This window comes from Apium graveolens, chromosome 4 (assembly GCF_009905375.1).
Source record: "Apium graveolens cultivar Ventura chromosome 4, ASM990537v1, whole genome shotgun sequence".
NCBI lineage: Eukaryota > Viridiplantae > Streptophyta > Magnoliopsida > Apiales > Apiaceae > Apium > Apium graveolens.
Window position 1 is genome coordinate 260951452 of NC_133650.1, and position 24403 is coordinate 260975854.

The window sequence follows — 24403 nt, forward strand, 5'->3', positions numbered from 1 at the left end:
GGATGGAGTTTTGATTGGGTTGTGAATTAGGGTGGATTGGTGGTTGATTTGGAATGGTATAAATTTGGGAAATCGCGTAAACATAGCTGTCGTAATGTCCGATTTACTTTAGACTGCTTTTGTTCATAACATTAGGACCCGAGAACTCCCTGCTAGGTTTTGACCATTGCCATGATTAGATATTTCATGTTACGAGCTTCGTTTTGATATGTGGTTCGTTTGATTCCGATGTACGGTTTAGGAGAAACGTCCGTTTTAAGTAACGACATTTCGCGAACGAACCATTACCCCTCGCCTTACTTTGAAACATAGGTTAAAGACCTTAAAGGACTAATTGGAGTATGAAACAATTATTTTAAGAGGATTAGGCAGTTGGTAAGGTACTCGTGAAAGAATCACCTTAAAACTCGTAATGGTTAATTTATTAAAAATTGTGGAGCCGAGGGTACTCGAGCGACTTAAGAGAATCAGTAAGCGCAAAGCGAGCGTTAGAGTCTAATTTGGTTAAAGTATAGATTTACAAGTGACTTTGGTTTAATTCCAACTTACATGTTGTTTATAGGTTACCAGACTCGTCCCGAGCCATTTGTAACCCCCATTCGCTCAGGCAAGTTTTCTACCCGTATAACTGTTGTTGTGATGTATATGTGTATATGCATGATCTTGTGATAAATGCATATTTGTTATTAGCAAATTCTTGCGATATATTGTAGCATGTGATATGGTATATATGCATGCTTGTTTCATATTCTTGATTTATATATCTGTTGGTTCAAATGCTTATTAGTCGCATAATACATATGCTAGAGATAAGCGGTATTTGAGTTTACCCTTTGTATAGGGGATCAAAAGGTGAACTTTTTCTAAAACCGGGAGGCGAGGCTCCCGAGTATTATATATATATATATATGAATAGTTTTTAAAACTATTAATCGAATAAGGTTATTCGATAACTTTATATTATTTATTGAATATTACTTGAATATTCATTCGAGGAATTATGACTCACTTTATATTATTTAATGAATATTACTTGAATATTCATTCGATGACTTATGACTCACTTTATATTATTTAATGAATATTACTTGAATATTCATTCGAGGACAAATGACTCCGCTTATATTATTTAATAGAATATTATTTGAATATTCATATGAGGACCTATGACTCCGATTATTTTCTGAAATGTATTCTTTATTGTACTAAAGAATAAGGTGTCGATAATCAAACTTATTTTTGATTATTCAAATAAAGATAGTACTTTCGTATAAGTATATCTTTGGTTATTTAATACTCATTTCAAGTATAAGTTTTACAACTTCTACTTCAATTATTTGTATAAAGATTATTCTTTATGGAAATATTATTTAAATAATAATATTCAGATATTTTCTAATATATTGGGACTGATTTACTTTATTAAATCCGCATCACTCCAAACACTCTTTAAAGTGTTTCCGAGTCTTTAAAATGATTTTTAAAAGTTAGAGCGGATCCCAAAACTCATTTTTATATATTTAAGATCTTCCTTTTTAAAGGGGATTTAAATACTCGCTCAAAACCAGAGGGATCCGGCTTTGTGGTGTATTTTATATTCGCAACAAGGTTGCGGTTTTGGTAAATGAATTGATTACTTACCCAACGTTCGGGAAGTAAGTCCATCTATCGAGTCGGCATAAGCAACATGGGCTCAGTGGGCGTCCATGATAGTGTAAGTGGCTCAGTGGGAGTCCATCAAATGCGTAAGTGGCTGAGTGGCAGTCCAACATAAGGTCCTATTGCGACCAGGGTGATGACCAGTGGGGAATTCGTCCATCTACTAGGTAGAAAAGGTTACTTATTAAATATCTTTTCCTGATCAGCAAGATATCGGTTTATTCCACAATTATTTTTCCTTCCAAAAATTTATTGGATGTTACAAACTCTGTTCATACCTTACATGATAGAGGTTTCCAGGAACTGTATAAAGAAGGTATATATGTGGATATATATATCAGAACTTAATGAAGTATATCATAACTTCATTTCCTTAAATAATACTTCAAATATTTAATCTATTCAAATCTTGTCTTGTAGTCTCATCTATATGATGAACTGTTGAAATCTCCTTATACTTTGAATAGTGGTACTTCAAGTAGCTTTATAAATAATATAAGTATAGTGAAGTATTTGGTAACTTCATCCCTTGTTTTTGCTTATATCCAGTTGTAATTATCTTACACTTGATAAAGGATTCTAGTAAGTTATCCATTTAGATACTTGCATTAGTGTTTACACTATATATTATCTTGTGAGCTGTAATGCTCACTCTTGCTTTATTTCTTCATCACACAACAACAGTTAGGAAAGATGGCCAGACTCAAGCAGACCCAGTGCAAGAGCGTGGGAAGCGCCCCACGCCTTCCCGTTGAGATCATAGCTGCTATAGCTGCAGAGGTAGATCTATCTGTAGATCAGACCTTCTACTTTTGGGAATCAATTATGTATAATTATAACTTGTGGCAGATAATGGCAATTAATTGTAAACTTATCAAGTAATCATTTTGGGTTGTAATAACTTTTAAATTATGGATTCAAGGACTTGTACTTATTTCAATTTCATCTCTGAGACTACAACGGGTTAGTGTGGGGTCACAGCATAAGGTTAATTATTATTAATTAAGTGAAGTGATATTGTGGAAAGAAAGACCGTGACGACCCGAATCCCTGACCCCGGATTTGGGGGTGTTACAGAAATGGTATCAGAGCCAAGCGTTATAAACCTCAGAGATGATGCGACGATATAATAATAAACTCACAAAGATAATAAGAACTCTTGCCAAGTTCATGGTCGGACTTAAAGTAGCGCTGATAGTTAAAACCCTTACGGGAACCCTTATAAGTATCATGATAGTAACTTAGCTCGTTTAATGTGTAGGCGCATGAGATAGAGGACCCTGATATGTTCGAGCGTGAGCATGATGAGGCACTGCTAGATGTCGATGATCAGGAGGAGCCTGAGATGGAGGAGGATGAGGAGGACCCCTCAGAGGAGTCAAAGACAGAGGTCATTTCTATTTCAGATGAGGGGGACCCGGATGAGGTCCCAGTAGCTGAGGAGCGTGTCGGAGCTATGGTAGTGTACACTGGTACCCCTTTACCCACACTCCCGGCGGTCAGAGCTCCTACCCCTCCACCACTATCTTGGAGCCCCTATGATGACAGCTCAGAGACCCATACTTTCGAGCCTAGGCAGACCGAGGAGGCACCCCCAGCAGCTCCGGATTCACCACCTCTCGACCCTGCACATAGGCAGTCTTTGGTAGCCCATGGCTATGTTCAGGATGTACTGAGGACCCGAGTGGCTGTTGCTGAGGCCCGGCTGGATGAGACCAGGAGGGAGTTGGATGCGGAGAGGGCGGGTAGGCGTACCCGAGCTTATGAGACTAGGGCTGCTATACCCCGATCCTTGAGGAGGGAGCTGACGGGGATAGAGCTCACGTCCCGAGCGAGACTCAGATCGCTCCACGGGAACAGGCATGGTAGGATCTTCAGGCGGCAGGCCGACTATATCTTCCGCCGTGCGATGGAAAGGGTATGGGAGCTGACCCGCTCCGGTGTGTGATTCAGGACTGATGATGGGATAGTCTAGTTGTCTAGTTAGTCAAGGCCTTAGTAAGAGCCAATTTTCCGGGATAGTTGACTTGTATATAGCATCCCTTTTTCTGACTAGACAGATAGACTCTTGTGTATCACTTTTGGGACAGATGGCTGTAGCACTATTGTACTTTTGACCAGATCAAACTATGTATTTCTCGCATTATGTATATATTTGTTTTCTTTCGGTTCAGTTCCTTAGTGACGAGATCACTGTTTTTATCATTATTATTACTGCACTTCTTATTAGAACTGTCATAATATAATAGAATTGCGAGATACATTCTCCCCATTATAGAGTTATGCAAGGCACAATGTTGTGTATGATTGTGACCTAATGTTGAATTTCCCAATAATTTTTTTTATCAGTATCATGCCGCCAAGAAAGATTGGAACTAGGGCGAACCCTGGATCTGAGGACCAGGGAAGCCATAACCAGGATGATAGGAACCAGGAACACAGTGAAGAGGAAGATGAGGATTATGTGGAACAGGATGACTCCCTGTATGAAGAGGAAGAAGAAATATATGATGTTGAGGGATTTGAGATAGAGGCTGAGGAAGGAGAAACTGAGGTTGAGCAACCAATACCAAACCCAGGCATGGATCCCATGGGCCAGTTCATGCAACTACTAAGGCAGAACTTGGAACGTCAACCCAACCCACCGCCTCAAGGAAATAACAATGTTGTGGCAAACTCTTTCAGGGCTTTTAAGTCCCTTAAGCCCCCTGAGTTCCACGGATCAGCCGACCCAGTTGAGGCAAGGGCATGGTTAAAGGAAATGGAGAAATCCTTTGATATTTTGAGTACCGATGAGGCACAGAAGACTGTATTTGCTACCTACCTTCTGAAAGGAGAGGCCAACTACTGGTGGGAGGCCAAGAAAAACATGGAGACAGATGCTATCATAACCTGGGAGAGGTTTAGTCAGTTGTTTCTGGGAAAATATTTCCCGAGGTTTATGGAAAACCAGATGGAGCTCAAGTTCTTGGAGCTAAAGCAGAATAACTTATCTGTAGCAGAGTACGAAGCGAAATTTACTGAGTTATAAAGGTTTATGCCGGAATTTGTAAGCACCGAGGAAAAGAAAGCTAGGAGGTTTCAGCAGGGACTGAAACCGTGGATTCAGAATAGGGTGGCAATCCTTGAGCTTACGGATTATGCCACTCTGGTGCAAAAGGCAATAATTGTAGAAGCCAGAAGTGAACAGATGCAGAAGGAAAGAGAGAAGAAGGGAATAAAGAGGAAAAGTATGAGCATGGGTGGGAGTTCCGCAGGAAGGAGCTTCCCAACTAGATTTAATCGAGGAGCAGTGTCCCTACCGGGAAAGAACACTGGGTTTAAGCGGCCAATGAGCGTGAATGTGAGCCAGGGCGGCCAGAAGTCAAGAATGTCCTATTCCAACCAGTCTCGACCCCCATTGTCAGCCTGTAACACTTATGGAAAGATGCACACTGGGGAGTGTAAAGGAAAGCCAGTAACCTGCTTTAAGTGCGGTCGAGAAGGTCACTATTCAACTAAGTGCCCTTCATCAACCCCTGCCATCATTCCAACTACCACTTGTCATCAGTGTGGACGCCCGGGTCATTGGAAGAGGGAATGCCCAATGAACAAACCAGCAGCTTCAGGAGCCAGCAGGGCTGCCTCCAATAAGCCACCTACTGCGAGGACTTTCAACATGACAGTCCAGGATGCTATGAAAGACTCAGATGTGATAGCAGGTACCCTTTCTCTAAATTCAATCAGTGCAAACGTTTTATTTGATTCGGGAGCAACTAAATCTTTTATATCAAAGGACCTTGCACGTAAGTTAAGACTTAAGGTTGAACCCTTGGTTGAACCCTTGCAAGTAGAAATAGCCAATCATGAAATTATTCCTGTTAACCAGATTCACCCCGCCCGTGAGTTAGGCATAGGGGAGCAATCTTTCAGTGTTGATCTGATTCCTTTTAAATTAGGGGAGTTTGATGTAATTTTGGGAATGGACTGGCTATCTAGCAATGATGCTCAGATAGACTGTAAGGGGAAGAAGGTTAAGTTAAATATCCCAGGAAAGAAAGAAGTTATATTTAGAGGAAAGAGGCAGACGCAGAAATTTTTGACTATGGCCCAGGCCAGAAGGATGCTACGAAAAGGAAATGAGGCTTACCTAGCCTATGTGGTGGACATGCAGAAGGAGGTGCCCAACTTACAAGATATTCCGGTAGTCAACGAATTTGAAGACGTATTCCCAAAAGACCTTCCGGGATTACCACCTGATAGAGTGATTGAATTTGCTATTGAGTTGGCTCCAGGGACGGCGCCAGTTTCAAAGGCACCTTACCGGTTAGCCCCATTAGAAATGAAGGAATTAGCTACCCAATTGCAGGAACTCTTGGATAAGGGTATGATCAGACCTAGTGTGTCTCCGTGGGGAGCACCAGTGTTGTTTGTTAAGAAAAAGGATGGGAGCATGAGGCTGTGCATCGACTATCGAGAGTTGAACAAGCTAACCATAAAGAACAGGTACCCGTTACCTAGAATAGACGATCTATTCGACCAGCTAAAGGATGCTGTTTATTTTTCCAAGATTGACCTGAGAACTGGATATCGCCAACTAAAGATTAAACCCGAAAATATTCCCAAGACAGCGTTCCGTACCAGGTATGGGCATTATGAGTTCTTGGTAATGTCCTTTGGATTAACCAACGCCCCAGTGGCTTTCATGGATTTAATGAACAGAGTATTTAAGAAGTACTTGGACAAGTGTGTGATAGTTTTTATCGATGATATTTTAATCTACTCAAGGACTGAGGCAGATCATGCAGAGCATCTGAGGATATCTCTAGGAATACTCAGAGAGGAACAGTTATTTGCCAAATTCTCGAAGTGTGAATTCTGGCAGAATGAAGTACAGTTTTTAGGACATGTGATCAATAAAGAAGGAGTATTGGTCGACCCCTTCAAGATAGAGGCGGTCTCAAATTGGGAAAGGCCAACCACACCCACAGAGGTAAGGAGTTTCATAGGATTGGTCGGTTACTATCATAGATTTGTACAGGACTTTGTGAAGATCGCAGCCCCTTTGACACGACTTACTCGTAAGACAGAGAAGTTTGAACGGACGGAAAAATGCGAGAACAGTTTTCAGGAATTAAAGAGAAGATTGGTGACGGCCCCTGTGTTGACGTTGCCGGACGGAAAAGGAGATTTTGTGATATATAGTGACGCGTCGCACAAAGGATTAGGGTGTGTGCTTATGCAGTACGGTAAGGTGATTGCGTATGCATCAAGACAACTGAAGGAATACGAGATTAGATATCCTACACATGACCTTGAGCTCGCAGCAATAGTTTTTGCCTTAAAAATTTGGAGGCACTACTTGTATGGAGAGAAGTGCGAGATTTTCATAGACCATAAGAGCCTCAAGTACATATTTACGCAGAAAGAGCTCAACATACGCCAGAGGAGATGGTTAGAGCTAATCAAAGACTATGATTGTGAGATTCTCTATCACCTGGGGAAAGCCAATGTGGTGGTTGATGCCCTTAGTAGAAAGGAAAGACTCAGAATGATAACGACTTCGGAAGAATTGATAAAGGATTTTGAGAGAATGGAAATAGAAGTAAGGGTAACCGGAACCAAAACTGAAAAGCTTTTTGAGATCTCAATGCAGCCAGAGTTATTGGAAAAGATCAGATTGTGCCAAGAGAAAATAATGAATGAAGGCAGAGAGTCAATGACTGGAGAAGAGATCCATACTGAGAAAGATGATAATGGGATAATGAGGTACTCCTACCGGATTTGGGTTCCGAACGTTCAAGAGCTTAAAGATGAGATTTTGGATGAAAGCCATAGTTCCAGGTATTCCATTCACCCGGGAAGCACCAAGATGTATAGGGATTTGAAGGAATATTACTGGTGGCCCAACATGAAGAGGGACGTAGCAGAATGGGTAAGCAAATGTTTGACTTGCCAAAGAGTAAAGGCAGAGCACCAGAGACCCAGTGGACTTTTACGACCCCTGGAGATTCCCGAATGGAAATGGGAACAGATAGCCATGGATTTTGTTGTCGGTTTACCAAGGACAAAAGCCAATCATGATGCCATATGGGTGATCATAGACCGACTGACAAAGTCAGCTCATTTCATTCCTATCAATGAGAGATACGCAGTCGATAGACTGGTGGACATTTACCTTAAGGAAATAGTGACGCGACATGGAGTCACAGCGTCCATTGTCTCAGACCGAGACCCCAGGTTCAACTCCAGATTTTGGAGGAGCTTTCAAGAATGTGCGGGGACCAAGTTAAATATGAGTACCGCGTACCATCCCCAGACAGATGGGCAGAGTGAAAGGACCATCCAGACACTATAGGATATGTTGAGAGTCTGTGCAATAGACTTTAAAGGAAGTTGGGATGATCACTTGCCGTTGATCGAGTTTTCTTATAACAATAGCTTTAATGCTAGCATCGGAATGCCGCCTTATGAGGCCATGTACGGAAGAAGGTGTCGATCTCCCTTATACTGGGATGAAGTAGGGGAACGGAAGATGCTCGGACCCGAAGTGGTCCAAAGGACCAAAGACATAGTGGATCTTATCAGAGGGCGGCTGGTAGCAGCCCAAGACAGACAGAAGAAATATGCAGACCTAGCCCGAAAGGACAAGGAGTATGGAGTAGGGGACTTAGTACTACTAAAAGTATCCCCTTGGAAGGGGTTAATGAGATTCAGAAAGAAAGGAAAACTAAGCCCAAGATACATTGGACCTTTCGAGATACTAAGACGGATTGGGAAGTTGGCTTACGAGCTAGCCTTACCCCCGAACCTACAACAAGTTCATAATGTGTTCCATGTGTCAATGCTAAGGAAGTATCATCGGAATGCCAGACACATAGTGGAGTACGAGCATGTGGATATGCAACCAGATCTGACTTACGTGGAGAAACCAGTAAGGATTATAGATAACAAGGAGCAGGTGCTTCGGAACAAAGTGATCAAGCTAGTCAGAGTGCTATGGCAGAATCATAATGTGGAAGAATCAACTTGGGAACTAGAGAGCGCAATGCTAGAATAGTACCCCCATTTGTTTTCTATTTGATTCCGGGACGGAATCCTTTTAAGGAGGGGAGACTGTAATAACCCCAAAATTTTGAACTTTTTGTAACCCTTATGAATAGTGTTTTTGCTGATATTTCTGAACAAGAAGACTTTTCATGCCACACTATGTAGGGTTTCTTTTATGGATATTCTGAGATTTTATTGGTACTCTATAAGATATATAAGTGTATGTAAAGATCGTCAGAATCCAAATTTGAACATTTTGATTTTTCCCGAAAATCCACCAGATATCGAAATAATTGAGTATAAGGTAACAGGATAAAAAGGATTTAAATTCAAGGATTTTAATAGAGGATCATAAAAAGGAATATAATGTATTGAGAAAGGTTAAGGGAACCTAAGTAATAAGATCCCGGGTATGATCCCTCAAACGATAAACGAAAACGAAAGTTAAGCGAACCGTATAACAGATCAGCGGTCATTAGCCAAGTAATTAGAAGCTAATCAAAGAGATTAGAGGGGATGATATCATCCAACCAATGAGAAGAGGACAAAGGAGGGAGGGTGACATCACATGATGACATAAGCATGACATAAGGGAAGGAATTGTTGGATGATTATGAACGACACAATAATTACCATGGTAAAAGGTAAGAAATCAAAACAAAACAAATCAAAAAATCAACCAACCAAAATAAATTAAAGCAAAACACAAAATCATTTCTTTCTTCAACCAAGGAGCTCTCGGCTTTTCTCTCCATTTCAAGAAGAAGAATTTCAAAAATCAAGTTCCAAGCTTCTTTAATTGGTAAGATAATTATCTAGTACTCCTTGTGCATAGATATAGCTATCCTATAAGTTTAAGCCTCCAAATCATTCACAATCTTCTCCAAGAAATCAATGAAGAAGATAATGAATAGTGATTTCAAGATTTTTAACTTGATTTTTCTTGTTTTTCTTTTAAGATCCAAGCATCCCTAAGACATCTCAAGGCTTCTTAAGGCTTCCTAGCTACTCCAATCACTTCAAGGAAGGTATAACATCTCCAAACCCTAGCTTTACTTTGTATATTAGGATGATTTTGATTGTTATGGTAAAATAGTAGCTTGATGCTTGCATGTTTAGAGTTTGAGTTGGAGTTGTAGTAAATTGGATGTTGAATCTTGTTGATTAGTAAAGGACTTAAGTATAGTTTTAAATTCAAGTTTAAGAATAAGTAAAAATTGTTAATGTTGAGTTTTTGGGGCTGTTATGATGTATTATGGATGGATTTTTGATTGGGTTGTGAATTGGGGTAGATTGGTGGTTGATTTGGAATGGTATAAATTTGGGAAATCGCGTAAACATAGCCGTCATAATGTCCGATTTACTTTAGACTGCTTTTGTTCATAACATTAGGACCCGAGAACTCCCTGCTAGGTTTTAACCATTTCCATGTTTAGATAGTTCATGTTACGAGCTTCATTTTGATATGTGGTTCATTTGATTCCGATGTACGGTTTAGGAGAAACGGCCGTTTTAAGTAACGACGTTTCGCGAACGAACCATTACCCCTCGCCTTACTTTGAAACATAGGTTAAAGACCTTAAAGGACTAATTGGAGTATGAAACAATTATGTTAAGAGGATTAGGCAGTTGGTAAGGTACTCGCGAAAGAATCACCTTAAAACTCATAATGGTTAATTTATTAAAAATGGTGGAGCCGAGGGTACTCGAGCGACTTAAGAGAATCAGTATGCGCAAAGCGAGCGTTAGAGTCTAATTTGGTTAAAGTATAGATTTACAAGTGATTTTGGTTTAATTCCAACTTACATGTTGTTTATAGGTTACCAGACTCATCCCGAGCCATTTGTAACCCCCATTCGCTCAGGCAAGTTTTCTACCCGTATAACTGTTGTTGTGATGTATATGTGTATATGCATGATCTTGTGATAAATGCATATTTGTTATTAGCAAATTCTTGCGATATATTGTAGCATGTGATATGGTACATATGCATGCCTGTTTCGTATTCTTGATTTATTAATCTGTTGGTTCAAATGCTTATTAGTCGCATAATACTTATGCTAGAGATAAGCGGTATTTGAGTTTACCCTTAGTATAGGGGATCAAAAGGTGAACTTTTTCTAAAACCGGGAGGCGAGACTCCCGAGTATTATATATATATATATATATATATATATATATATATATATATGAATAGTTTTTAAAACTATTAATCGAATAAGGTTATTCGATAACTTTATATTATTTATTGAATATTACTTGAATATTCATTCGAGGACTTATGACTCACTTTATATTATTTAATGAATATTACTTGAATATTCATTCGAGGACTTATGAATCACTTTATATTATTTAATGAATATTACTTGAATATTCATTCGAGGACAGATGACTCCGCTTATATTATTTAATTGAATATTATTTGAATATTCATATGAGGACCTATGACTCCGATTATTTTCTGAAATGTATTCTTTATTGTACTAAAGAATAAGGTGTCGATAATCAAACTTATTTTTTATTATTCAAATAAAGATAGTACTTTCGTATAAGTATATCTTTGGTTATTTAATACTCATTTCAAGTATAAGTTTTACAACTTCTACTTCAATTATCTATATAAAGATTATTCTTTATGGGAATATTATTTAAATAATAATATTCAGATATTTTCTAATATATTGGGACTGATTTACTTTATTAAATCAGCATCACTCCAAACACTCTTTAAAGTGTTTCCGAGTCTTTAAAATAATTTTTAAAAGTTAGAGCGGATCCCAAAACTCATTTTTATATATTTAAGATCTTCCTTTTTAAAGGGGATTTAAATACTCGCTCAAAACTAGAGGGATCCGGCTCTGTGGTATATTTTATATTCACAACAAGGTTGCGGTTTTGGTAAATGAATTGATTACTTACCCAACGTTCGGGAAGTAAGTCCATCTATCGAGTCGGCATAAGCAACATGGGCTCAGTGGGCGTCCATGATAGTGTAAGTGACTCAGTGGGAGTCCATCAAATGCGTAAGTGGCTGAGTGGCAGTCCAGCATAGGGTCCTATTGCGACCAGGGTGATGACCAGTGGGGAATTCGTCCATCTACTAGTAGAAAAGGTTACTTATTGGTATCTTTGCCTGATCAGCAAGATATCGGGTTTATGCCACAATTCTTTTTACTTCCAAAAATTTATTGGATGTTACAAACTCTGTTCATACCTTACATGACAGAGGTTTCCAGGAACTGTATAAAGAAGGTATATATGTGGATATATATATCGGAACTTAATGAAGTATATCATAACTTCATTTCCTTAAATAATACTTCAAAGATTTAATTTATTCAAATCTTGTCTTGTAGTCTCATCTATGTGATGAACTGTTGAAAGCTCCTTATACCTTGAACAGTGGTAGTTCAAGTAGCTTTATAAATGATATAAGTATAGTGAAGTATTTGGTAACTTCATCCCTTGTTTTTGCTTATATCCAGTAAGTAATTATCTTACACTTGATAAAGGATTCTAGTAAGTTATCCATTTAGATACTTGCATTAGTGTTTACACTATATATTATCTTGCGAGCTGTAATGCTCACTCTTGCTTTATTTCTTCATCACACAACAACAGTTAGGAAAGATGGCCAGACTCAAGCAGACCCAGCGCAAGAGCGTGGGAAGCGCCCCACGCCTTCCCGTTGAGATTATAGCTGCTATAGCTGCAGAGGTAGATCTATCTGTAGATCAGACCTTCTACTTTTGGGAATCAATTATGTATAATTATAACTTGTGGCAGACAATGGCAATTAATTGTAAACTTATCAAGTAATCATTTTGGGTTGTAATAACTTTTAAATTGTGGATTCAAAGACTTGTACTTATTTCAATTTCATCTCTGAGACTATAACGGGTTGTGGTGTTTGTTAGTGTGGGGTCACATCATAAGGTTAATTATTATTAATTAAGTGAAGTGATATTGTAGAAAGAAAGACCGTGACGACCCGGATCCCTGACCCCGGATCTGGGGGTGTTACAGAGTAGACCACATGAAATGTGTTGTTCTTTCTTTTCCCAAGAACTGCTCTAACTGCATAGTCACTTGCATCGTACATCATTTCAAATGGTTCAGACCAATCCGGTGCAGTTATGACAGGTGCCATAATCAAACTCTTCTTTAAGCTCTCAAAAGCAGCAAGGCACTCATCATCAAACTTGGAAGGAACATCTTTATCTAGTAAATTGCACAACGGCTTCAAAATCTTAGAGAAGTCCTTAATGAAACGCCTATAGAAACCCGCATGACCAAGAAAACTGCGAATTCCCTTAACAGAATTGGGTGGAGGAAGATTTTCAATAACCCCCACCTTGGCTTTATCCACCTTGAGACCTTTACTAGAGATCTTGTGACGAAGAATGATGTCTTGGCGCACCATAAAATGACATTTCTCCCAATTAAGAACCAGATTGGTCTCAATGCACCTTTTAAGCACTAACCTAAGATTGTGCAAACATTGATCATAAGAAGCTCCAAAGACTGAGAAATTGTCCATGAACACTTCAACAATATTACCAATCATATCAAAGAAGATAACCATCATGCATATCTGAAAAGTGGTTGGTGTACCACATAGCCCAAAAGAAACTCTCCTGAATGCAAAAGTACCAAAAGGACATGTGAATGTAGTCTTCTCTTGATCTTCTGGAGCGATACAAATCTGATTATAAACCGAATAGCAATCCAGAAGACATTAGTACTCATGCCCAGCCAATCTATCAAGCATCTGATCAATAAAAGGAAGAGGGAAGTGATCTTTCCTTGTAGCCTTATTCAACTTTCTGTAATTCATGCAAACTCTCCACCCCGTGACTGTTCGAGCAGGAATGAGCTCATTCTTCTAATTCGCAACCACAGTGATACCTCATTTCTCTGGCACACACTGAACTGGGCTCACCCAAGAACTATCAGAAGTGGGAAAGATGATCCCTGCGTCTAGCCACTTGAGGATTTCCTTCTTCGTGACCCCTTTCATGATCGGATTTAGCCTTCTCTGTTGCTCAACTGTAGGCTTGCTTCCTTCCTCCAGCAGAATTTTATGCATACAATAAGAAGGGTTGATTCCCTTGATATTTGCTATAGTCCATTCAATTTCCGACTTGAACTCTCTCAGAATTCTCAAAAGATTTTCCTCGTCGCTACCTGAAAGGTCAGATGCATTAATAACAGGCAAAGTAGATGCATCACCTAAAATGCGTACCTCAAATGTTCAGGTAAAGGCTTAAGCTCAAGAGTAGGAGCTTCCTCAATAGATGGCTTGAGGCGCTTTGGAGAACTTTTCAGCTCCTCTAATCCAAGAGATTCAAAAAGCATTTCCAAACGTCGCTTCCATGGAGAAGCATTCAAATATTGTAACTGCTGGTCGCTTTCCTCATCTTCACTATTGGAATCCCCCAATAAGGCTTTCTCTAAGGCATCGAACTTCAGCACATGATCCAATTCTGAAGTAACCAAAGATTCAACCAAGTCCACCTTAAAGCACTCTTCTTCATCAGTAGGGAATTTCATGGCATTAAAAACATTGAAGGTGACATCCTGATCCTGAACTCGCATAGTGAGCTCACCCTTATGCACATCAATCAAGGTTCGGCCAGTAGCCAAGAAAGGTCTTCCCAAGATTATAGGAATCTTCTTATCTTCCTCAAAATCAAGAATAATAAAGTCAACAGGAAAGATGAGTTTGTCCACCTTGACCAATACATCTTCCACAATGTCTCGTAGATATGTAATAGAGCGATCGGTTAACTGCAAGGACATAATTGTAGGCTTTGGATCAGGTAGACCCAACTTCTTGAAGATAGAAAAAGGCATCAAGTTGATGCTAGCTCCCAAGTCACATAAACATTTGTCGAATGACACTTTTCCAATGGTGCACGGAATTGTGAAGCTTCCAGGATCTTTAAGCTTCGGAGGCAACTTCTGTTGCAGCACAGCACCGCATTCCTCCGTTAGAGCAATGGTCTCTAAGTCATCGAGCTTCACTTTTCGAGAGAGAATACCTTTCATGAACTTCGCATAACTAGGCATTTGTTCAAGAGCTCCAGCGAAAGGTATGTTGATGTGAAGTTTCTTGAAAACTTCCGAGAACTTAGAAAATTGCTTATCCAGCTTTTGCTTCTGTAGCCTCATAGGAAAATGAGGTGGAGGATAAACATGTTTTCCCCCTGTATTACCCTCAGGAAGAGTGTTGACAATATCTGTCTTCCTTGGTTCCACTTCTGCTTCCTTCGGCTCCTCTTCTTCAACCACAACTTCAGATTTTAGAGCTTTAGCTTTTTCAGGATTTGCAACCTTTCCAGACCTCAATGTAATTGCCTTAACTTGCTCCTTAGCTTCCCTCTTGCCTGGCACTTCAGTGTCACTAGGAAGTGTGCCAGGTTGATGATTCAGCAAGACATTAGCAATCTACCCAATTTGATTCTCCAAGGTCTTGATAGAAACTGCTTGGCTCTTGCATATGAGCCTCAACTCTTCCAACTCAGATTTTTCATTAGCTTGAGGTAACTGTTGATGTTGAAGTTGTTTCCTTGGTGCATATTACTGTTGTTAAAAACTAGGAGGGTTATATTACTTTGCGGTGTATGGCTGATAAGGCTGTTGCACCGCGTTCTGATTGTTGTTACAGTTGAAGTTAGGATGATTGCGGTTGTTGGGATGATAAGTGGTTGGAGCTTGCTGCTGTGATCTCTGAAAGTTGCTCACAAACTGAGCTGATTCACTAGAAATAGCCCACTGCTCAGTCATATGTACCCCCGCACAAAGCTCACAAACACTAGTGATCAGATTAACTCCATAATTTGCCAAAGAATCCACTTTCATCGTCAAAGCTTTAAGTTGAGCAGTTATAGCAGTAGTCGTATCCACTTCTAGAATTCCTGCTACCTTTCCTTGCAACATTCGCTGTGTAGGATTCTGGTACTCATTAGCTGTCATTAGCTCAATCAACTCATAAGCTTTATTATAGCTTTTGGCCCATAAAGCTCCACCAGACACTGCATCGAGCATAGGTCTAGACTGTGCACCTAACCCATTGTAAAAATAGTTTATGATCATCCAATCAGGCATGCCATGGTGTGGGCACTTTCTAAGCATCTCCTTGTAGCGATCCCAAGCCTCACACAAAGATTCTCCAGATTTTTGCGTAAACCGTGTACGAGCATTCCCGATTGCAGCCGTCTTTGCTATCGGGAAGAATTTTGTGAGAAACTTTTGAGCAAGATCTTCCCAAGTAGTAATAGAGCCTGCTGGTAGGTAGAGAATGTAACCAACACTTAGCCTTATCCCTCAGAGAGAATGAGAAAAGTCTCAGCTTGATAGCATCTTTAGTCACCCCATTAAACTTGAAAGTGTAGCAGATCTGGATGAAATCCCTGATGTGCATGTTGGGATCTTCTATAGGAGAACCCCCAAACTGAACTGAATTATGTATCATCTGAATCGTACTCGACTTGATCTCAAAGGTGTTAGCCAAAATGGCTGGTATGATAATGATGGACTGAATATCATTGATCTTAGGCTGAGAATAGTCCATCAAAGCCTTCGGATTTTCTGTTTGATCTCCCATTACAACTAGTGCTTCTTCCTCAACTTTCTTTTTTTCCTCAAAAACTTGTCGATGAACCACAACTTCTTCCTTGGCTTAATTCGGAGTTCTCTTACGAGACCGTGAACGCGTATGCATACACGCTCGCTAGAGTACCTGAAACACGACAAGGAAACAAGTAAGTAACAATGTCCAAGTCAATGAACTTTAACGATCACTAATGACAAACACATAAACTAAAAATTAACACCGAGTCCCCGGCAGCGGCGCCAAAAACTTGTTAGGGCTAGAACACGCGCTAATAATTTACGCAAGTATATGTGTTCGCAAGTAATATAGAATTAATTCTAGTTCATTTCCACAGAGATTAGTTTAGGTTAACTTTATGATTTATACGCTTTTGCAACAATGATATGGTTATTATTCAATGTTAAGATGAATAACAAGTTGAGATTGTTTATGACTAAGATATTAACTAACATGTAATAACTAAAAGAATAAAGGGTTGAATTACTATATAAGACAAACATGGGATTCTAACTTCATTAAATACTTCACTCAAAGTATTCTTGTTCTTAACCTTAGCATGCAATGGTGATGACACTAACCAGATAACACGAAACTTCTAAATGCCAACTTTCGTTGCACGAATAACATACTACCAGACATCTACCCCTTGGTCTAAATATTTCTTATGCACACGTGAGATTCATACACGAGGAAGGTATAGATAAAATAATTGTTTTTATACCATATCAAGGTCACTAACAATAATTGGATCTTAATTTTTAGACTCTGACCTTAAAAACCTTATGCTCTGGTCCTTGAATTAAGGTCATGATCCTATATATTTGTTATATATTTCATTGCTCTGATCTACGAATCTCGGTTAAGATTCCAGAACACTCTGATTTTAAAATTAGGTTTTTGTTCATCGATCATTAACTCTGATAAGTCTTCAAAGACTTCAGAAGAAATCTTTGATCCTTAATTGCATATCATTAATCATTCATTATCTTCCCAGAATTCAAATTTGAAAATTATTTTGATTTGAGTCAAAATTGAAAATTATAAATGAGGACTCAGATATAATCTGACGAATTTTTAAGGTATAATTCTTCATGAAAGTTGAAGGATATCAGGAATCTTTCCACTTGAAAGAATCCTAATTTTCCCTCTCATAAGGAATATTTCTGAATCTCTTGACTGGAAGTTTCATCATTTAAGGTGGAAGGCAACTTTTCTATGAAAATGATTTTCTTGCAGATACACTTGGATGTTTGAAACTCTAAGTGAGTGACACGCTATGAGACTGGGTGACAAACACTTGAGTGTAGAATGAAGTGAAATATATTGTGAGATCGCTAAATAGAAATCACATACTTGAACTATGAGAAAATGGTTACCATTTATAATCTCTTCATTTGGTTGTGTGGTCATATCCCTCTGCTCTGGTATATTTTGAAGTATTACTCAACTAAGGGGGGGAGATTATAAGAGATCTTACAAGAGAAAATATAGTCTTTCTTATACTAAGAAGGAGAGTTTCCACCTTTATTGTACTAAGGGGGAGGTTCTTCATTTTATGGGAGAGATTATTTGTTCAGAGTTCCAAAATGTTTTCTTTGTTCTCTATGGGAAGATCTGAAGATTGAAGACAAAATTTAGAAGACGTATCTATCTGCAACTATATATAAGGGATAGAAGAATCATCTCTTTTTTAAAGCTGAAGGTTTATGGAAGATATAGAAGGTATAAGATAGTATTATTTACAAGTCCAGAGATGAATGTTGAAAGTTTAGTGAAGATCTATTTTTATAGTTAGTTGAGTTATCCTCAAAATTGTTACTTCTCCATTATTATTTGATTATACGGTGTTACATTCAAATTGGAGGAGATTATTGAGCAAGATTGAAGATGTATGTATAATTCAATAATGCTGGTTTAGATAACTCAACATAAATTGAGGACTTGCAGATAAACTATGTTCCACTTGAATCGGTATAGAAAGAAGATTTGGTATAGGCACATACGGTCCTGAGAATTGTAGTGAAGAAGTCATCAACAGAAGTCCGGGTGAAATTCATTAATATGTTCATGCATCGTAGTAATAAGGTTGAAGATATTTGAAGCAGTTCTTTGGGTTAGTGTGAAGATCTCAAGGGTTCAAGTAAAGTTGATTGAAGAATATAACAGACTTAACAATGCAATACAAAAATTATAATATGAAGGCCTGAGAGCTAAAATAGTCTCCTATGAACTAGACCATTGAACTAGACGTCAGTGATCCGTGAAAGGAAACTGAGTATTATCTCAAGAAAGATTGTTAAGTGAGGATTCATATTAAATCTTAATGTTATATGAATAGTATTAAGACTCGAAGATCTGAATATTGGAAGAGGAATAACTTAGAAGACTATGAAGATCAAGGTCAAGGGTTCAAGGACAAGAAGGCTTCAGTGAATCACAATTACAAAAAAATTCCTAACTATTCTTGTCGGCTACAAGACTTAAATTGATAATTAAACTCTGATTATACCTTAATCATCATCAAAAACTCAAGAAATATGAGTCAAAATGCCCTGTCGTTGTGATTCTTGTTCCCCGTCGCCCTGTGGCTGCACCTGTAGCTCCAGTACCACTTGTACTAGATTTTGTTAGATCCAAGACTTGAAATGAAAATTAAACTCTTTCTTGAAGATGTTTACACCTCAGTCCCCATCAAGATCTCAAGGAATGCAAGTTTAAATGCCCAGTCGCCATGGTTCTTGGTTCATGTTACGTCCTGGCAGGTCTGCTTAATTCCTTTCGACACTTTAGGTGTTAAAGGCCATAACATCCATCAAGTACAATCTTGTGTCGACACATTTAAAGGCTAGGTCAACACATAGCCTTTGTATGTCAACACGTTCAATAAAAATGTAGAAAAACTTTAAGAAATATTATTGTCGACACTTTCTTGTGATTGGTCGACATACTAGCTTCCTTGGATGCATTCGTCGATAATTAGACTATAAAATGAAGCACATGGTCGAAACATTGGCTCCAAAGAAAATCTAGGTAAACACTTCCCTTTGATTGGTTGATTTCTATCCATCTACTGAACATGTCCATACTTTCCAAGAAAAAAAAGAAGAAATTATCGACACATAGGATGATATCATGCATTTGGTCGACATATAACTGAAGTGTATGGCAATTTGGTTTCGAAATACTTGGCTCTCCTTGTTCCACATCCCATTGTCCAAACTAAAATCATATATAGAGCCTATATAATCAATCACATTAGCACTTCTCGAGCAAGCATTCTCTAACAACAAAAACCTTGCAAAATTAATTTCATAAACTTCTTTGATTCGATTTATTGATTTTATAAGGAGAAGTGGTGTCCAATTTTTTAAACACCATAAAGACTTACAAAGATGCACTCATTAGTTATATAGCTTTCATTTGATAGCTTATTTGATAAGTTATATAGCTTTTTAGACTAATAAGAAGAATTCTAAATTTGATAGTTCATTATATTGATTCTACTTGTATTTGCTGCTTTGAATATTTTATTTTCAATTTGTAGGCAAATCCCCGGGGTTTATTTTATTAATAAAAGAATTGAACCCCGAAAATATTTGTGTTAAATTTTTTATTTTTTATTTTGCTGCTTAAACTTTGATAAAAACTATTAACATACATTCACCCCTCTATATGTAAATTTTGGACCTAACACTCATGTTCGTACTTTGGTTATCAATGAGTTTCATCTCAATAATATGTATCTAGTCCCTGCATTCAGTTATAATTTCATATCGGTATCCAAATGGATAAAAAATACAAAGGGAACCGTCACATTTTACACAAGTCATTGCGAGTTTATTTCTTTAGTAAATAATGCAGTGATTACCACTGGAAATATGTCTATTAGACTATATTGTTGAAACTTGGAGCACAAGGGTGATGAGTTAGTTGAATCTAATTTTTTTGCTAATTCTGTTGTTTCCAAGAATCATCTTAGTGTATTTAGGCACATGAGGTTATGGCATGCTTTCTCCCCTGTTCTTTATAAAATTTCCTCAATATTATCACATATTTGTGCTGATAGTCATAAGAAGTTTCATGTTTGTCCTCATTCTAAAAAACTAAACTCCCTTTTCTAATAGCACCAGTTGAGTTATTCATATTTTGACTTGATACATGTTAATTTATGGGGTCCCTATGTCCATGAAACAACTAAAGGTTACAAATTTTTCCTCACTAACAATGATCAATTTATGGCAGTTTGGACATATCTGTGGCCTACTAAACAACATGCCACTACTCAACTTATCAGATTCTTTGCTTATGTTGAAACACAATTTCATATATCCGTTAAATCTTTTAGAAGTGATCATGGTACAGAGTTTGTCAATCACATTTTCACCGCTTTTTTTCTTAATAAATGAGTAGTTCAACAAGCTTCTTGTATTAACACACCTGCACAGAATGACAGGGTAGAGCGTAAACATAGGCAACTGTTGTCTATGGCTAGATCCTTAAAATTTCATTCAGGGCAAACTATCAAGTATTGGGAGGAATGTGTGTTGACTGCTTCATATATCATAAACATTCCTAGTCCTGTCATAGATCATCAAACTCCTTATTATTTTCTTTATGGTAAGTTATCATATTATTCTTTACTAAAGGTTTTTGGGTGTCTTGCTTAGTCCTCTGTCCATGACACAAATAAATTCAGTCCTAAAGCTATTAAAAGTGTTTTCATTGAATATTTTCTGGATCACAAAGGTTATAAACTTCTCAATTTAGACACCAAACAGATCGTTATTCAAGACATGTAGTTTTTCATGAAATTTTATTTCCTTTCTTGATTGATTCCAAAAACTTATCTAAAGATTCATTGTTACTGACAAATTAGTTGTCTAATGATGACATTTCACCATCTCATTCACATGTTCTGAGTCCTGATTTGTCTGGCCATGGTGAAGACAGTTCTTTTGTTATTCATGATCTTGTCAATCATTCACCTTCTATTACTGACAGAGTAGACATGACTAGGTTCAGTCTCCACCCGATGTTGATACCTTAATCAACATATCTATTAATTGTCCACTTAAAACTTTTGATGTTCCTATTTCTAGGAAATTTACCAGGGAATCTAAGAGACCTAAGCGGTGGGATGATTATGATATACCTCAATCAATTGTGAATTCAATTTTTCACAACTCTTAGCCAGATGTGAAATATTTAATGGCCAATTATCTTTCTACCCAATCTTACACACCCGCACAATGCTTCTTTCTTGTCTATCATCATTCAAAATTAAGAGCATATTTTATTTTCACAAGCATTTATGAATCCAAATTGGGTCACTGCTATGAATAAAGAATTAGAGGCTCTCGAGGCTAACAATACTGGGATTTTAGTACCCCTTTTGCCGGGTGACAGGACTATAAGTTGCAATTGAGTTTATAAAATCAAGTATCAGGGATATTGAGAGATAGAAAGATAAAAAGAAATATTAGAGGCTAAAGGTTTTACTCAAGAGCATGATATAGATTTGTATGACACATTTTCACTTGTAAGTTGTAGCTAAGGGTGTGATCGTTAAGTCTGTTTTTGTTGTAGCAGCTGCCAAAGGGTGGTCTGCTTTTTAGTTAGACATTAATAATGCCTTCCTTCATAAAGATCTCAATGAAGTGGTATACATGGATATTCCAGGATTTGGTTTGCAAGTTGATTAAGTCCTTGTATGGTCTCATGAAAGCTTCAAGAGAATTGTACTCCAAGTTGTCTGATTTCCCGATTGAATTTGGTTTTACATAATTTCTTGCAGATTACTCTTTATTCATACATAATCAGGGTGACTTGGAATCTGTTACAGTAGTTAATGTGGATGATATTTTGTTGACTGGAATAATTTATCTTCTATAACTGCTCTCAAAAATGCTTTATATGAAGCTTTCAGTATTAAAGACTTGGGTGAAGCAAAATATTATTTTGGGTTTGGAACTGTCTAGAATTGAAGAAGGGATATTGCTTAGCCAAAACAAATTCATTCTGGATATGTTGGCTTCTACTCAATTGTGAAACGCAAAACCTTTGTCTATTCCTTTACACCAGCATGTGAAACTTTATGATAATGATAAGTGTTATCAATCTTGTACGATAAAGACATTATTATTATATATATATATTGAATATATAACTAATTCACAAGAACATTGCTAATTCTTAAATCACATAAGCATATAAGAATTAACAATTAAATTAGGAGAAGGGTTTGAGAAAACACACAGAGATTGGATTTAATCTCGAGTCCAGAAAACTGTCTCCTTAAAGCAGTTTCGCCCGCACCATCCGTGTTTAGCGACCAGCTTCCCAGGATAAAACGAGATACTAGTATAATTTATAGACCGAATATACTCTCAGCGAACTTGAACTGAGCCCAAGAACTATCACCGGAAATATTAGAAAAATTTAAGACTAAAGAGACCGAGAATGAAAGAGATGACTCTTATTTCCTCGACTTAATAAAACTAGTGCCCTAAAACTCTATTTATAAAGAGAGGCTTGAAAGGACTTGTTTTTCTTTTCGATGTGGTACATGGTATTTATAAGAAAAACTAAGGAATAGGTTTGTGCTACTCTCGATGTGGTACAAAACCAATTTTCATATAAAAAGGTAAAACTTTGGAAAATCAGTTCCCATTCACCTTTTACTCATTTTGAGCGTGTAAATATGCGTTGGAATCCCCTCGAAGAGGAGAATACGTTCCAATAAATACACACCACTAACACATAATGTGTCTCACTCATATAGAGTCTCAAAATGATTCACAACTTAGTCTAAAATACTAAGTTTGTCCAACAATCCCCCACAAATGAGATTGATGGTCCAGTAGCACGCACCACATAGACAGACAGACGTGAAGCTTGACTTGGTGATAGTTCTGACGGTCAGATATAGCATACGATAGGTAGAGAATGCTCATTGAACCTTCGCTCGAATAAGTATATCGACTTTACTGGTAGACAGTATGACGCGATGCCCTTGAACTGTTCGACCGTTTGTGTAAACGATGATATACTCATCACTATATCTTTCCTGACTCATTCAATTCTCATGATTATGTCCATTTTGGCCTTGGAACATCATCCTGGTTCTGCAAGAGTTTCTAAAGAATTGTGCCTTGCAATTCTCCTTTGAAGCGGCCATACTTCTCTCTTACATAGGTGATCTTTATCTTATAGAGTAACCCGCGTTTACTCAACCGAATATTATGTATTCAAACTTGAAATCCTTATTTTCGTCAAAGATCATTAAAAGCATAAAGCTTAACCTCGTACCTTACGGGTCTCACTGTTTCATCATCATAGAAATAGGCCAGGGGTTACCCCCACAGTGATATGGTCATCATGATTTAGTTGTCCCATTGAACCAAGTTCTTGGGATCTCCAGTCAGCAAGGTTGGGTGTCCACCATGACGCCGTTAAGTAATAGGCAAGGCTCATTCCTCTCGATGATTTGACAACTATCTCTCGGTCTAACTAGATTCCCTTGGCTTAAACAGATTCGCTCAGTTTAACCATCTGGTTAGTGGATCCAAACATTATCATTTGACTTTACATAGTCAATCATGATAATTCTCGTTGAGAATAGTTGTTTAATGGTATTATATCCTCATCATAGATGTGAGACATACCATTTCATACACAACAATGTGATCTCCCAATTTACATATTAATTACACGATATATCCATATTGAAGACACATTTTCCTTGTCATTTAGGAATATCCTTACAAAGTGGCTATTCAGCCTTTTAACTGCATTTATTTTATGCACAAAACTCGTATTCCATCATGAATCGAGCTAAGTTTAGGATTTCCATGACACGGCTGCTAAGTGTGAAATGTATTCTCGAATGACTTTTAAGGTCTTAAAGTCAAATATCTAATTTACATACTATATTCACATAGTACAATTAGATATCTTTCGTATTGCAGTCCAAGCTCACGAGCACATATCATACACCTTAAATCTCATTGCAATCACTTTCAAGTGACCAATTTCCATTGTACTCGTGCATCTACCCAGTTTACCAACCGTGTAGCCTATGTCTAATTTTGTATA

The 24403-nt window shown here is 37.8% G+C and overlaps 1 pseudogene; it reads left to right on the plus strand.

The window, feature by feature from the left end:
- Nucleotides 1-15799: 15799 nt before the first annotated feature.
- Nucleotides 15800-15896, plus strand: LOC141722645 (small nucleolar RNA R71; annotated as a pseudogene).
- Nucleotides 15897-24403: the final 8507 nt, after the last annotated feature.